The 12421-nt window shown below is 39.3% G+C and overlaps 1 protein-coding gene across 1 annotated transcript in view; it reads left to right on the forward strand.

The window, feature by feature from the left end:
- The first annotated feature begins 1017 nt into the window (after window positions 1-1017).
- Window positions 1018-12421, forward strand: part of LOC134536698 (ras-specific guanine nucleotide-releasing factor 2-like) — a 400528-nt gene continuing 389124 nt past the window's right edge. The window contains exon 1 of the mRNA XM_063376561.1: window positions 1018-1076. The gene's annotated coding sequence lies outside the window, so the exon portion shown is untranslated. The remainder of the gene's footprint in view (window positions 1077-12421) is intronic.

The following is a 12421-nucleotide window of genomic DNA, read 5'->3' on the forward strand; positions in this document are numbered from 1 at the left end:
GTGCTGCTCCGCGTGGCTGGGACTGTCGCTGCTGTTCATCTGCCTGCTGCTGCTGCTGCCTCTGTCGCTGCTGGTGCTGGTGCTGCACTCCGTGGACGAGGGCGACCTGAGGCTGCTGGACCACTGGCACGGCCGGCGCCCCCCGCCGCCCCGCGCGCCATGAGCCGTCCGCGCCGGCGCCGCGTGGCCCGCCTGCTCGTTGCCCTCTGAATCCACCATCACCTACCATCGTCTGATTCAACAACCTTGCAGAGCATACCTGGACTAGATCTCCATTGGTGGTTTATTCAAGAGTTAAGAAACAACATGCATTTTATTTTAGTATTATGTTATAGTTAAAAGCCTTGACATTTTTACTACTCTCTGATATGTTACATTCCAATAAATGTTGAAAAATCATGAAGATTAAATGTGATTGTACAATGGAAGTGATCTAAAAACAAATTTATCATAAGTTTAAAGTACGAGAAAGTACCACAAATAATTGTTTCTGAAGAGACGAATTAACATGTTTTAGTTTCTGAAAATTATTGGAACACATTTAGATAGGAAATGGGAACTTTTCGTAGCTACATTTAATATATAGTGAAAATTGTTGAACGACAATCTTTTTAATAAAAAATACAACTGATTCTTGAACCTATATCTTCGATTCTAGTATTTAAACATATTATTCGGTTATAGTTTGGATTAATAAAACAAATAGTACAAAATCAGCAATTTTAAGATAATAGTAACCTTTAGTAAGAAATTAATAATCTACGACTTAACTGAAATATTAATGTGACTTAATAGTTTACTGGTTAGAAGTGAAAGTAGATACTGAGAAACCTTAGTTGACTTACTGTTACCTGACAATTGACACGTGAAGCGAGCGGTAGGGCTGCGGACGGTGCCGTGTGGTCCAGACGGCAGAGATGCTGAGCCCGAAGATGCAGCGCACTATTCGTGTGAACGACAGCCAGCTGGCGATGCTGTCGGAGCGCGCGCACTTCGACCACTCCCTGGCCGGCTACCTGCACAAGAGGGCTGCCGACAGCACCAAGTGGCAGCTGCGGTGGTTCGTCCTCTACCAGGTGAGTGCCTGCCGCTCTCAGCTCGCGCTGTCCACTGTAGCACAGTCGCTGGCAGTATGTCGTTCATTATTCTTATTAGGTTCATATTTTCATTTTCGTAATTAGTATATCCTAAAATTTTCGTATTGACTATATCCTAAAATTAGTAATAGAAAATCTATTATAAATCGTATTATTATTGCTGATAGAAAATTTGAGACAGATGATATCAAGCACCCTCGGTTTTTAGTTATGTTGTGGTGCATTATTTGGCTGTTGGACAAATACTTTAATTTAAATTTTATTTTCTAATCCATTCAATGATAAAAACGGGGTATTATATTGTTTAAACTATAACTTTATATAATTTAACAACACATGTAGACAACCATTTTCCGAAAAGGAAGAAACTATTTTCCGAAATAAATCCCAAAGAGAGTAAAATAGATACTTGTTTCTAAAGTAAGTAGACAACAATAATAGATATCTAACATTGACATTTTGGGACACAAATATGTAACATTTCTTCATATTGTTAATAGATATCAGCGAAGAACACACTTAAAACTTATGAGATTTCAAATTTTGGGTTTTCCAAAATATGCTGCTCTCCTGGTGTCCTGTCACGGCACATCCTGCTGAATTCTTATCGTGTGTCCTGCTAGCCAAAATGCTGATCTTCTAGTACTCTGACACAGTACTTATAGCATTCTTCTTAACGGGTCTCATAATAGCCTAATTGTTGGTCTTATGGTTCTCTGATACTGCAAAAATTCTGTCATCACATCGCGATTAGCAATAGCCAAAGGGGTGTTGTCGTAGTTTTCTGACACGGTAAATGCGGCAGTCCTATCATTGAGTGTCGTATTTTTTTAAGTACTGCTCTTTTAGTTCCCAGACACAGCACACCATGCAGTAGTCTCATTGTGTCTTGCAATAGCAGAGGAGTAGCTGTACTGGTTCTTTGACACAGCACAATCTGCAGACCTCATTTTATGTCACACATTAGCAAAATGCTACTCAACTGGTTCTCTGATATGCCACATACTGCAGTACTCTCATCATGTGTCTTGCTAGCCTAACTGTTTCTCTCCAAGTGCTGCTATCCTGGGTTTTTGACACAGAAAAACTACAGTCATCACATCATTTCCTGCTAGACAAAGTGCTGCTCAACTGGTACCATGACATGGAAATAATTCGGTCCACTTTCATGGGTCCTACTAACCCAAATACTATTCTCTTGGTATCCTATAAATGGCACATACGGCAGTTGTCTCATTGCATCTACATTATACAAAATGCTGCTTTTCTAGTTCCCAGTATGGCACAAAACTACAGTCCACTGACTTTGCGTGTTTTTCTACACCAAGTGCTGCTCTACTGCTTCCCTGAAACAGGTTACACTACTGTCCTCTTATTGTGTGTCCCGATATCCCGAATGTTCTTATCCTTATTCTCTGATACTGCAGGTACTGCAGTTCTCTCATCATGTTTCGAAATAGCAGAAGTACTGTTCTCTTACATCTCTGTATTGGCATATACTGCCATATTTTCATCATGTCTCTCAATAGCCTTTGAGCTGCTCTCTTTTTACTCTGACATGACACAAAGTGATGGCGACAGATCTTATCTCACAAAAGACGAAAGGCTGCTCTCCTGGTCCTCTGTCACAGCACATATGACATTCCTATCATGCTAGCCAAAGCGCTGCTATTGTGGTCCTCTGATGAGGCCCTAACTGGAGTCAAATGATAATGTCTCGCCATAGCCAAAATGTAGCCCTCCTAGTTCACTAATATGGCATATATTGCAGATCACTCATTGTGTGTATTTATATAACAAGTGCCTATTTCCTTGTTCTTGGAAATGTTAGAAACTTCAGTCATCTCACCATATCATCCTAGATCAAGTGATGCTCTCCTGGTTTCTTAACATGGCACATATTGCAGTCCTCTCATCGGATATCAAAATACCTCAAGTGTTGTCTTCTTGTTCTCTGGCATGGCACATATTGTAGCATACTCATTACATCTGGTTATAGACGAAGGGCTTTCTCCTGTTTTCCTGGCAAGGCATATATGCAGTCCTTTTGTTGTGTGTTTCGGTTCTACTCTTTCTTTGTTATTCCAAAAACTACAGTCTTCTCATTGTGTATCCCAAGTTTCTTCTAAATAGCCCATACGTATACTGCAGTCATCACATTGCATCTCGCAATATCTAAAGTGTTGCTCTCCTGATTCCCTGACACATCGCATATTGCAAGCCAATTCACGCGGAAAGGATCTGCAAGCGAGTTCACACACGCTCCATCTCAGAAGAGAACAGCTATCTTAACTTTTGTTAACAGAGTAGAGCCATTTGCGAAGAAGACAATATTGGGGAAGAAATGAAAAATATAATAAGTGCTCTTCAAGAAAATGGTTATTAAAAATCAGAAATTAGGAAAGCCATGCAGTCACCTTAGCAGCAAAAGAAAGAGCATTTTCCTAATATAGCTTTCATTCCTTATGTCAAAGGAATTTCAAACCAAGTGGCAAGGTTTCTTAGGAAGCAAGAAATTCATACAACTCTCAAAACTGTAAGCAAGAAAGAGGGGTCTCTGATATCTGTGAAAGAAAAAACTCCAATAGAAAACCTAGCTGGTGTGCACAAGATTCCATGTTCTTGTGGCAAGGTATACACACACACCTATATATATATAAAATAATCTGGCCAACGAATAATCACAAGAGTTAAAGAACATATCAGTGACTATAAACATGACAACTCACGATCAGCTATAAAAGAACATTCCTTGGAAACCAGACACAGCATTGATTTCAACCAATTCCACATCATTGCCAACATCTGAGAATACAAGAAAATATACATTCGAGAATCAGTAGAAATTAAAACACCCAGAAATGATAAATAGAGAAGACAGCTACAAATAAGCTGAATATGGGGTCGACTCTTTAGAAAAACTCATAACTTAGCTCTGCATCAAACAAAATACAGGTCACCTCTGGTTGGCTAAACAGCTTAGCCAATCAGAAGAGAAGAGGCCACTGATTTGCCAGCACTCCCAGCCAATCACATAAGCCCAACTGTGATTGGCCAAACCAACAGGCCAACTAGACGAAAGGAAGGCTGTGATTGACCTACAGCTGCAGCCAATCGGGAATCACTCCTTTCAGGTGAGAGTATTAAAGTCAGAAGAACTTGTGTTATATTTTCACCTCGTACGCAGTTTATACCTAGAAGACAAACTATGTCATTTCATACAGTGTACCCACTTTTTGCCTCGAAATGTTTTATTATTAGTCTAGATATCTAAATTAGTCTTCAAGAAAAAGGTAAATTACAAAATATATATAGTATATAATTTATTGGTTTATATAGAACATATGTACTGATTTAAAGTATTAGTAAAATAACTTTAAAAACAATATAACTAATAAGAGACATAGATTTTAAATACGAATGACTACTGGCTAATTATCTGAGACTGACCGGCGAGAACAAGACGGTGCGGGTTACCCCAGCCAGAGGCGTGCAAGGGCAAGGGACCAGGAGCACATCCATCTTGTGCGGCTTGAGCTGCCGGCAGCATTGATTAGCGCTGCCACCGAGCTGTCGTGCGAGATGGATGTGCTCGTGTTGAACCAGCAGGGCGTGCTCTAGCCAGCGCCAAGAGCAGGACACTCAGGTCTTACTGCAGTACAAGCGATGGTACTACGCAGTACATCTCCTTGTAACTAGAGTCAAGTTCTAGCATTAGGCGGCGGCCACCTAGGCCTACTGCAGCATGACAATTGGAGCACTAAAATTAACAGCCTGGCAGTAATCTTAAAGTGTTGACCACCAAGGTCTTCTCCAACATGAGCACTGGTGCAACACTGTACATATTCCAACAGCTAGCATTAGGCAATGCTTCCCCTAAACCTTCTACAGCATGAGCACTGGTGCACTACGCTCCTAGCAGCCAGTGCTAAACAGCTAGGCCAATTGCAGCATTGGTGTGCTGCAACAAAATTCCAAGCAACTAGCACCAATATCCGGGCACCTAAGCCTTTTCCAGAACAAGCACTAGTACACTGTCGTATGCCGTATGCCTTCTGATAGATAGCACCAAGTGCCGGGCAGCTAGACCTTCTCTAACAAAAGCACTAGTGCACCGCAGCATACCTTCTGGCAGCTAGATACGAGTACTGGCCAGCTAAGCTTACTTTATCAATAGCACTGGTAGACCACAACACATCCCAGCAGCTAGCACAAATTGCTGGCCATATAGGCTTACTTTAGTAACAGCACTGGTGTACCAAAGTATATCACTCAGCAGCTAGCATCAAGTGGTATCCATATAGGGTTTTTGCAGCACGAGCTAACATGCACCTCAGTACACTTTCCAGCAGCTAGTGCCAAGTGCTGGCCAGCAATGCCTACTGCAACATTAGCATTGGTGCACCACAACATACCTCCTGGCTGCTAGTACCAACTGTTGTGCACCTAGTCCTACTGTAGCTCGAGCACTGGTTCACGATAGTAAAACTCTGGGGAGCAAGTGCAAATTGCTGGCCAGCTAGGCCTACTCTAACAATAGCTCTTGATCACCGCATTAAAACTCTCGGCAACTAGCATCACCTGCTTGCCAGCTATGCCTCTAACCATTACGAGCGCAGCATAACACCTCCCAGCAACCACCATAAAGTGCTGGCAAGTTAGGCCTACTGCAATACAAGCACTGTTGCAAACACAGTATAGGTACGTAACGACAGCTAGTGTCAATTGCTAACTACCAAGGCTTACTTCAGCACCAGCACTGTTGCATGGAAGTACATGACTGCGAGGTAGCTCCAAGTGCAGCCAGCTAGGCCTACTTTAGCCTGAGCCTGGTACAGGTGCACAGTACACCACCTGGTAGAAAGATCCAAATGCCGTCTAATGCCTACTCTAACACGAACACTGGTGCATCACATTGCACTTTCTTGCAGTTAGAGCTGTCACATATCCTTGCCTGCCCACGATGACTCACCTGGAGTCGTGTCATCTCTGTAACATTCCCTACCTGCATGGGTTGATTCTCCTGGAGTCATGTATCGACTGTCACCTTTTCTGCCTGCATGGGTGAAGTCTCCTGGAGTCGTGTCATCGCTGTCACAATTGCTGCCTGCCCGGGTTGGCCTTCCGGGAATGTTATGTCGCTGTCACATTGCACCGTATTGGAAGCGATCCCCGCTCCCATCACCTTACACACTCCTGAAGAATAGTTGACAGTTCACACAAGGGTTCAAAGCTTGTTTTGGAATGGCAAAAGATAAGTGTTAGTGATATATTTATTAACAAGAAATTATCTGTGATATTTTATGTACCATATGCTTTAAGGACAATTGAAACAAAAATGAGCAACAAGGAGCTAACAATATCAAAGAAATCATCTTACAACAGTAAATAACAAGAAATCTTAGCCAGTCATCTGAACACTAGTAAAAATTCAGGTTAAAAGACAAATACAAGGCAAAGCATTTGAATACAAAATCTCATGCATAATAGAGCACAAAATATCGACTCTTTGCAATATCATGTTTGATATAAATGACGCAATCTGAATACAAATGTTTAGTAAAAAAATTAAGGTTTTAAATGTTTCCATTATAATTATCAAAGAGGGTGTATTAGCACACAGATAATTTGCTACCCAAGAATGTGTTACACCAATGCACAACTTCAAGATATACATAAAAGAGTACGTTCACTCGTTACTTGCCACAACCCGAAGCGAACGGCACATTGAGAAGCCTCGGCACCTATTTAAAAGAAAAACAGAAATAATAAACATGTTAACGTTTAGCTTAATAATTAACAATAACGTTAACATTTAAAGTCTAGAGGCTAAATACACATGCAATAAAACTTAATTTTAGACATCAAAAAAGAGCGAGTAACAACACGACAGCTCATGCTATCCAGGGAGGTATCAGTCTCTCGTACAAAAAATTACCCTAGTGGGGAAAACTAATTATTCGTAATAAGGAATCTCCGGGTTTCGTGCCTCAAGAGGCAGTTAGGCTAAATCCAAGGACTCAAATCCTACAATTGCAATGGTATTTCCATGGTGCTCATGAAGGTTTGTCATGGCAAATTTATCCAAGGAATTATTTAACTAGAAAAATACGTAAAAAGAGCCAAACATAATTTAGAGGGTGGCGGGCTGAAACTAAGGATATTTACTACAAAACAAAATCTAAATATTGATGATGTAGCCACCATATACGATGTTACCACAAATCAGCATTCACAATACGCCTGCCAGCAGCCGCCGTACCGAAGACTAATTCACTCGAATTAAAATATCACTATAATGAGGCCGAGGCCAGCGACTCCAGCTTATTAATGCATTGCGAGATACCCAGCGTGCGTGTACAAAACTATAAAAAACAAATGGGCTGTGGATGTGTCATGGACACAGCCGTGTGTTGTACGTGAATACGTGTACGTACATATAATATTTTCTATGCAAAATATCAAATACGCTATTTTATGAATGTTATAATAATTTTTTTGAACAGTAAGAAGTCGTTCGGGTTTCCATGTTTGGTTCATGATAGCAACATTTTCCGTTCGTCTGGTTCAGGAAAGATATAAAGTAAACAAATAATTACCATGTTATAACTTTATTAATTTTAGGTCTGTGATACGAAAAGTACGACACAAATGGCATACAGGATACTTCGAGTTTTTTAAAACACCATATATATTCACTGTAACCTTCTTTACACTAAAGTTTTATATATGCAATCGATAGATTTTGACGAGAGCTGACGATTGAAACTGAAATGAACGTCGTAGCTTGTCCGAGTCCAAAGTTATACTAAATGGAAATCTCGAAACGCAGGAAAATGACCTTAAAATGGCGGCGCTTCCCCCTCCACCGCGCACGATACGTCACAGTTCTCACTTAGCGCAACGAATTCTTTGATCCTTTAGCTATCCAGTGGTGTAATTAAATTTTGGATGGAGATGATATATATGTAGCTTCAACACAAAACTGTATCCCCCGATTTTGTTATCATTCGTTTTTTGATTTTACTCCCACTATGGAAGCAATTTCAAAGACATATTCACGTCAAAAGAGGGGAGGGCATGAGGGAGAGGAACGAGGAAGCAGAAAGTAGGAAGAGAAGGGAGGTGGGGATACATGAAGAGGGTAGTGCGCCGAGAATCGATATTCGATTTTCGATCTTCCACCCGGCTCGGCCATTCTTTTTTTGCCTGGGTTTATTATTTTGGTGTAATGTCTTCGTTGTCTCATTTCCCGCCTGCTATGGTTCTATATTGTGTTTGCCCAAGTATGTTGACGCTGTCCCGTGTTGTTCCTGCCCGGGATATGTCTGGGGGCTCGTGTTGTCCCGGAGCTGTGTCGAGCCTGTGTCGTCTGCGCGCCGCACCGCCGCTCTGCCCGCGGTCCCCAGTGGACTGGGCCTACAGGGATGTGAACTCGAGAGTCGAGATGCGTCGTCTGCGCAACATTCAACAAGTGTCGAGGGTGCTAGCGCGCGCCAGCTCGGTGGAGATGCAATACTGTTCTCGGCGCTAGATTTAAGGCTTTGGAGACGGGTGCAATTAAGATATTGATTTGGGCGTAGTCTCTACAGAGACTACGTATGTCTAGCTAAGTTTTGTCTTATAGTTACTTAAATGTAAACTATCGCTGGTGGCTTCACTCGCGCCATTTTAAAGATATTATTTATATTGTACCAATTATAAATTATGGTATTTTTTCCAGAAAAAAATTACTTAAACAAATAACGCAGTAAAATAAATGATGTAAGATAATTTATTAATTAAAAAAAACATTTAGGTTTTAATTTTGTACAGTGATAATGCGTCAAATTTTTTATTTTGATGGGACAACGTCTAATAAATCGATGAACGCCGGCTGCACGCACGAAAAAGTGTCCCACTACGGATGTCCCACTACGGATGTGTTCTGTTTGCTCATTGTACGCATGCGTGGCATCTCTCTTCATGCTCATTGTACGCATGCGTGGCATCTCTCTTCCACTCGATTGGAACAACCATCGATTTGACTTTTCAATCATATTTTCGTCGTTTGAATTATTAATATTATGTAATTTAACGATCGTCCACCGATTTTCATCACAATCGGTACGGTTATTTAAAAGTAATGTTGAAAATTCAAATACGTTTTGAACCAACAATGGTGTTTTACAGTTACACATAATAATTCAAATTACACCCGGGATCTTTTGCACAATGTTTTAAAAAATATTGTAACACATTATAAATAAGTTAGGTGTATTTGGGATGCGTATTTGTTATAAAATCGTGTTAATATTATATCCCTACCGTGAACAAAGTTTTTATTAATATATATATAACATTTGAAACTACATTATGTTAGTATGGCCTCGTGGGCGTGTGGTTAGCGTACCTAACTCTTTGCTGAAGTTGACGGTTCGAATCCCGGCAGCTGCGAATTTTTTTTTGTACTTGTAAAAATAAATATGGCGCACGCAACATTTCAAAAGCAATAAATATATTTGAATTAATGAATACAAATAAAAGTAAATTTATTAATTCAATTGCACATTTCATTTCACTCCTTTGTATCCATACAAAATAGTGATAATTTAATAAAATTGATTCAATTTTATTCATAATAGTATGCAGAGGTAGATTTTATCATGCAAAAGATTGAAAAATTAAAAAAAAATCTTCCTCAAGAAATATAATATTTTTAATGCCTAAATGGTTTGGTTGCAAAAACCTATTACGGCTCAGTCTCAGGCCGAATATGATATTTCCTTTTCTTCTGGAATATGGATCAATCATTTCATCAATGTTTTGTAATGACGTTGTCACGTTAAACTATCGTCCGTAAACCGACTTTACAGACAACCAATTTTTTTTTTAATTTGATTATGTTCGCTGATTTTTTCCCTATCTAAATATTTTGTCATCGGAGATATCAATTTCACCGTTGTGAAATCATACTTACTTCACTTTCATTTTTTTAAGGGAGAGCATTCCAAAAATATATATATATATAAACGCGGCCATTTTTATTTTGTATATGCCGTATTTTACATTTTCTTTTTAATCTTAATCTTGGCAGTACTTAAGCCTTTGCACAGAATAATTAAAATATTATTTATTATTAAAATAGTTAACCTCGTTTCATATTTATTATTTTAAGGCTTTTCAAATAATCGCATATTTATATTTTATCAAATTTATTGTCTTATATAAAAGTAAAATGATTAGTATCATTAAAAAAAAAGCTTAAAAAATTTAACCTTTCTCCTCTTTCCCTACAGCGATTGAATAAAAAATTTGGCTTTTTAAAAATGTCAATGAAAAATATGTCACGTCTTTTTCAAAATCTGGAAGTAAAGATGATGTAAAACCTGTCATATCTGCTAAGAAGCTAAAACCAAACTCATTTCGTTTTTACAACATTCTTAAGATTTATAATTAAATTAATTTTTTATTAAATTTTAATTGCCAAATAATATTATTTACTGATTTAGATAATTCTTAAAAAAAATGTTCTGTTAAAATAGTAACTCCTGTTTTAAATGTTAGTGTGAAATTTGTAAAATCGATGTATAAGGTAACTATTATAATAAGTTACTTAAAAACTTATTATTACTAAAAATTGGGTTAGTAGCTAAAGTAAGTTTTCCTTTTGCAACATCTTTAAGGATAGAAATCCAGATAATTGAAAAAAAAATCAGCTGTTAAGTTGTGTACGTTTATAAATCATATCGAATTAGTACATTGATTTCAACTTATTAGGTTTTTGGCAAAGCTATGAAATGTTGCCAAATACAGTTCGCTACGCCACAAGACGCAGTAGGCTTGCTCCAGGGTCACTATCTCCCGGGAGTGACTCCGTGACCCATGTCGACTAGCCGCTTCTCACTTCACACAGGTTCACCGTAAAAAAACACACATTTGTACTTTTCAAAATATTTTTTGTATAATTAACAAAAACATTTGACTGTCTTTGAGGTAGTCCTTAGAATACAAAGAAGGTTTTTGTTACAACAACAACAAAAAAAAGTGTTTAAACAAAATTCCGCAAAACTCTGCATATTTTGAAAAGTCTCACTATGTTAACTTTCTTCGTCCTCAAAAGAAGCAAAAACATGTAAATCTGGATTTGGGTGAGAATGAGAGTGTGGGACGGGTCTTATTGCGAACGAAATACTGGGAAACAAAATACAATGCTAGTTTCTCTTGCCAATACTGTCATAAAACTTAGCCAGGCAGAAATAGTAGTCAATTCTGTGGTTTCTCGATTAACGTCAGACCACGCGAACACTAAAAAGATTGCGAGCGTCTCTCTCTCTCTGCTCACCAGTCATGTGCAACGTCTAGCCTAAGTGACGAGCAAAAACAAGTGTTTTCATTTGGCAAATACACTTATTATTATACGAAACTCGGACACGAAATTTGACATATAATTATTTTGCGACAAACGCTTGTTCGTCATCGTCGGACCCTCATCAGTTTCCGGACATCGTTGGCGTCAGAGTCGTGTTCCTACCCCCCTCCCCTCCATTCAGGGCAGTAAATTATGCTTCATGGAACTTTTTGGAGCTTATATCCCGGCGGTTCGCTGGTTGCAAACTCGTAAATGCAACTGCTTGTTTTACCGTTTATGTAAACACCGTCTGTCAAATTACATTTTATTCTTATGACGTTTCTTGACATAATATTTACCGGCCGAGTGGAGACGTCCAAAGTGTTGGCTGCGTAAGTATATTTTCAGCTCGAATCCGAGCATCGTACCTATGGTCCCAGGTTTCGTAAAGTTGATGTGGCACTTACTGCCACTATGTTTGGTCATTTACTTAATTTCTCTATATTTTTTGTTTTGTTTTATGACATGATCGGGTCATGATCGAAGTATTTAATGCGCAAAGATGCGATGACCTAAGAACGCTTCTAGCCAGACTTTATTGTCGCATGGCGACGAAAGGCGCTTCCCAGTAATCATTGGTGAAAAAAAAAATGATTTAGCCAAAAATCTGTGCTAGGTGATAGAAGCCATGCTCGCAAAGCAGCGTAGATTAACCGACGAAGTTCGATGGGAAGAGGGAATGAAACTGTTGAGAGCTCATCTGGATAGTTTTATAGCCAGGAGGGGTGACGTACGTGAAAAACCCGTTAAAATCGAAATTAAAGAGCAGTCACAGCCTACGCATGCAGCGAAATGTAAGCATTCTCCCGAAAACGTAACTACTTCCAGAACGGATTCTAGCGCAGAATAAGTACAGCATAGCATATTTTTCAGGAAGAAACCTCGTGACACTGGGTCTGAGCGCGGGCCTCTTAGGGGTCTGAAACAAGCAATT

This window comes from Bacillus rossius, chromosome 11, assembly GCF_032445375.1.
Source record: "Bacillus rossius redtenbacheri isolate Brsri chromosome 11, Brsri_v3, whole genome shotgun sequence".
Classification (NCBI taxonomy): Eukaryota; Metazoa; Arthropoda; class Insecta; order Phasmatodea; family Bacillidae; genus Bacillus; species Bacillus rossius.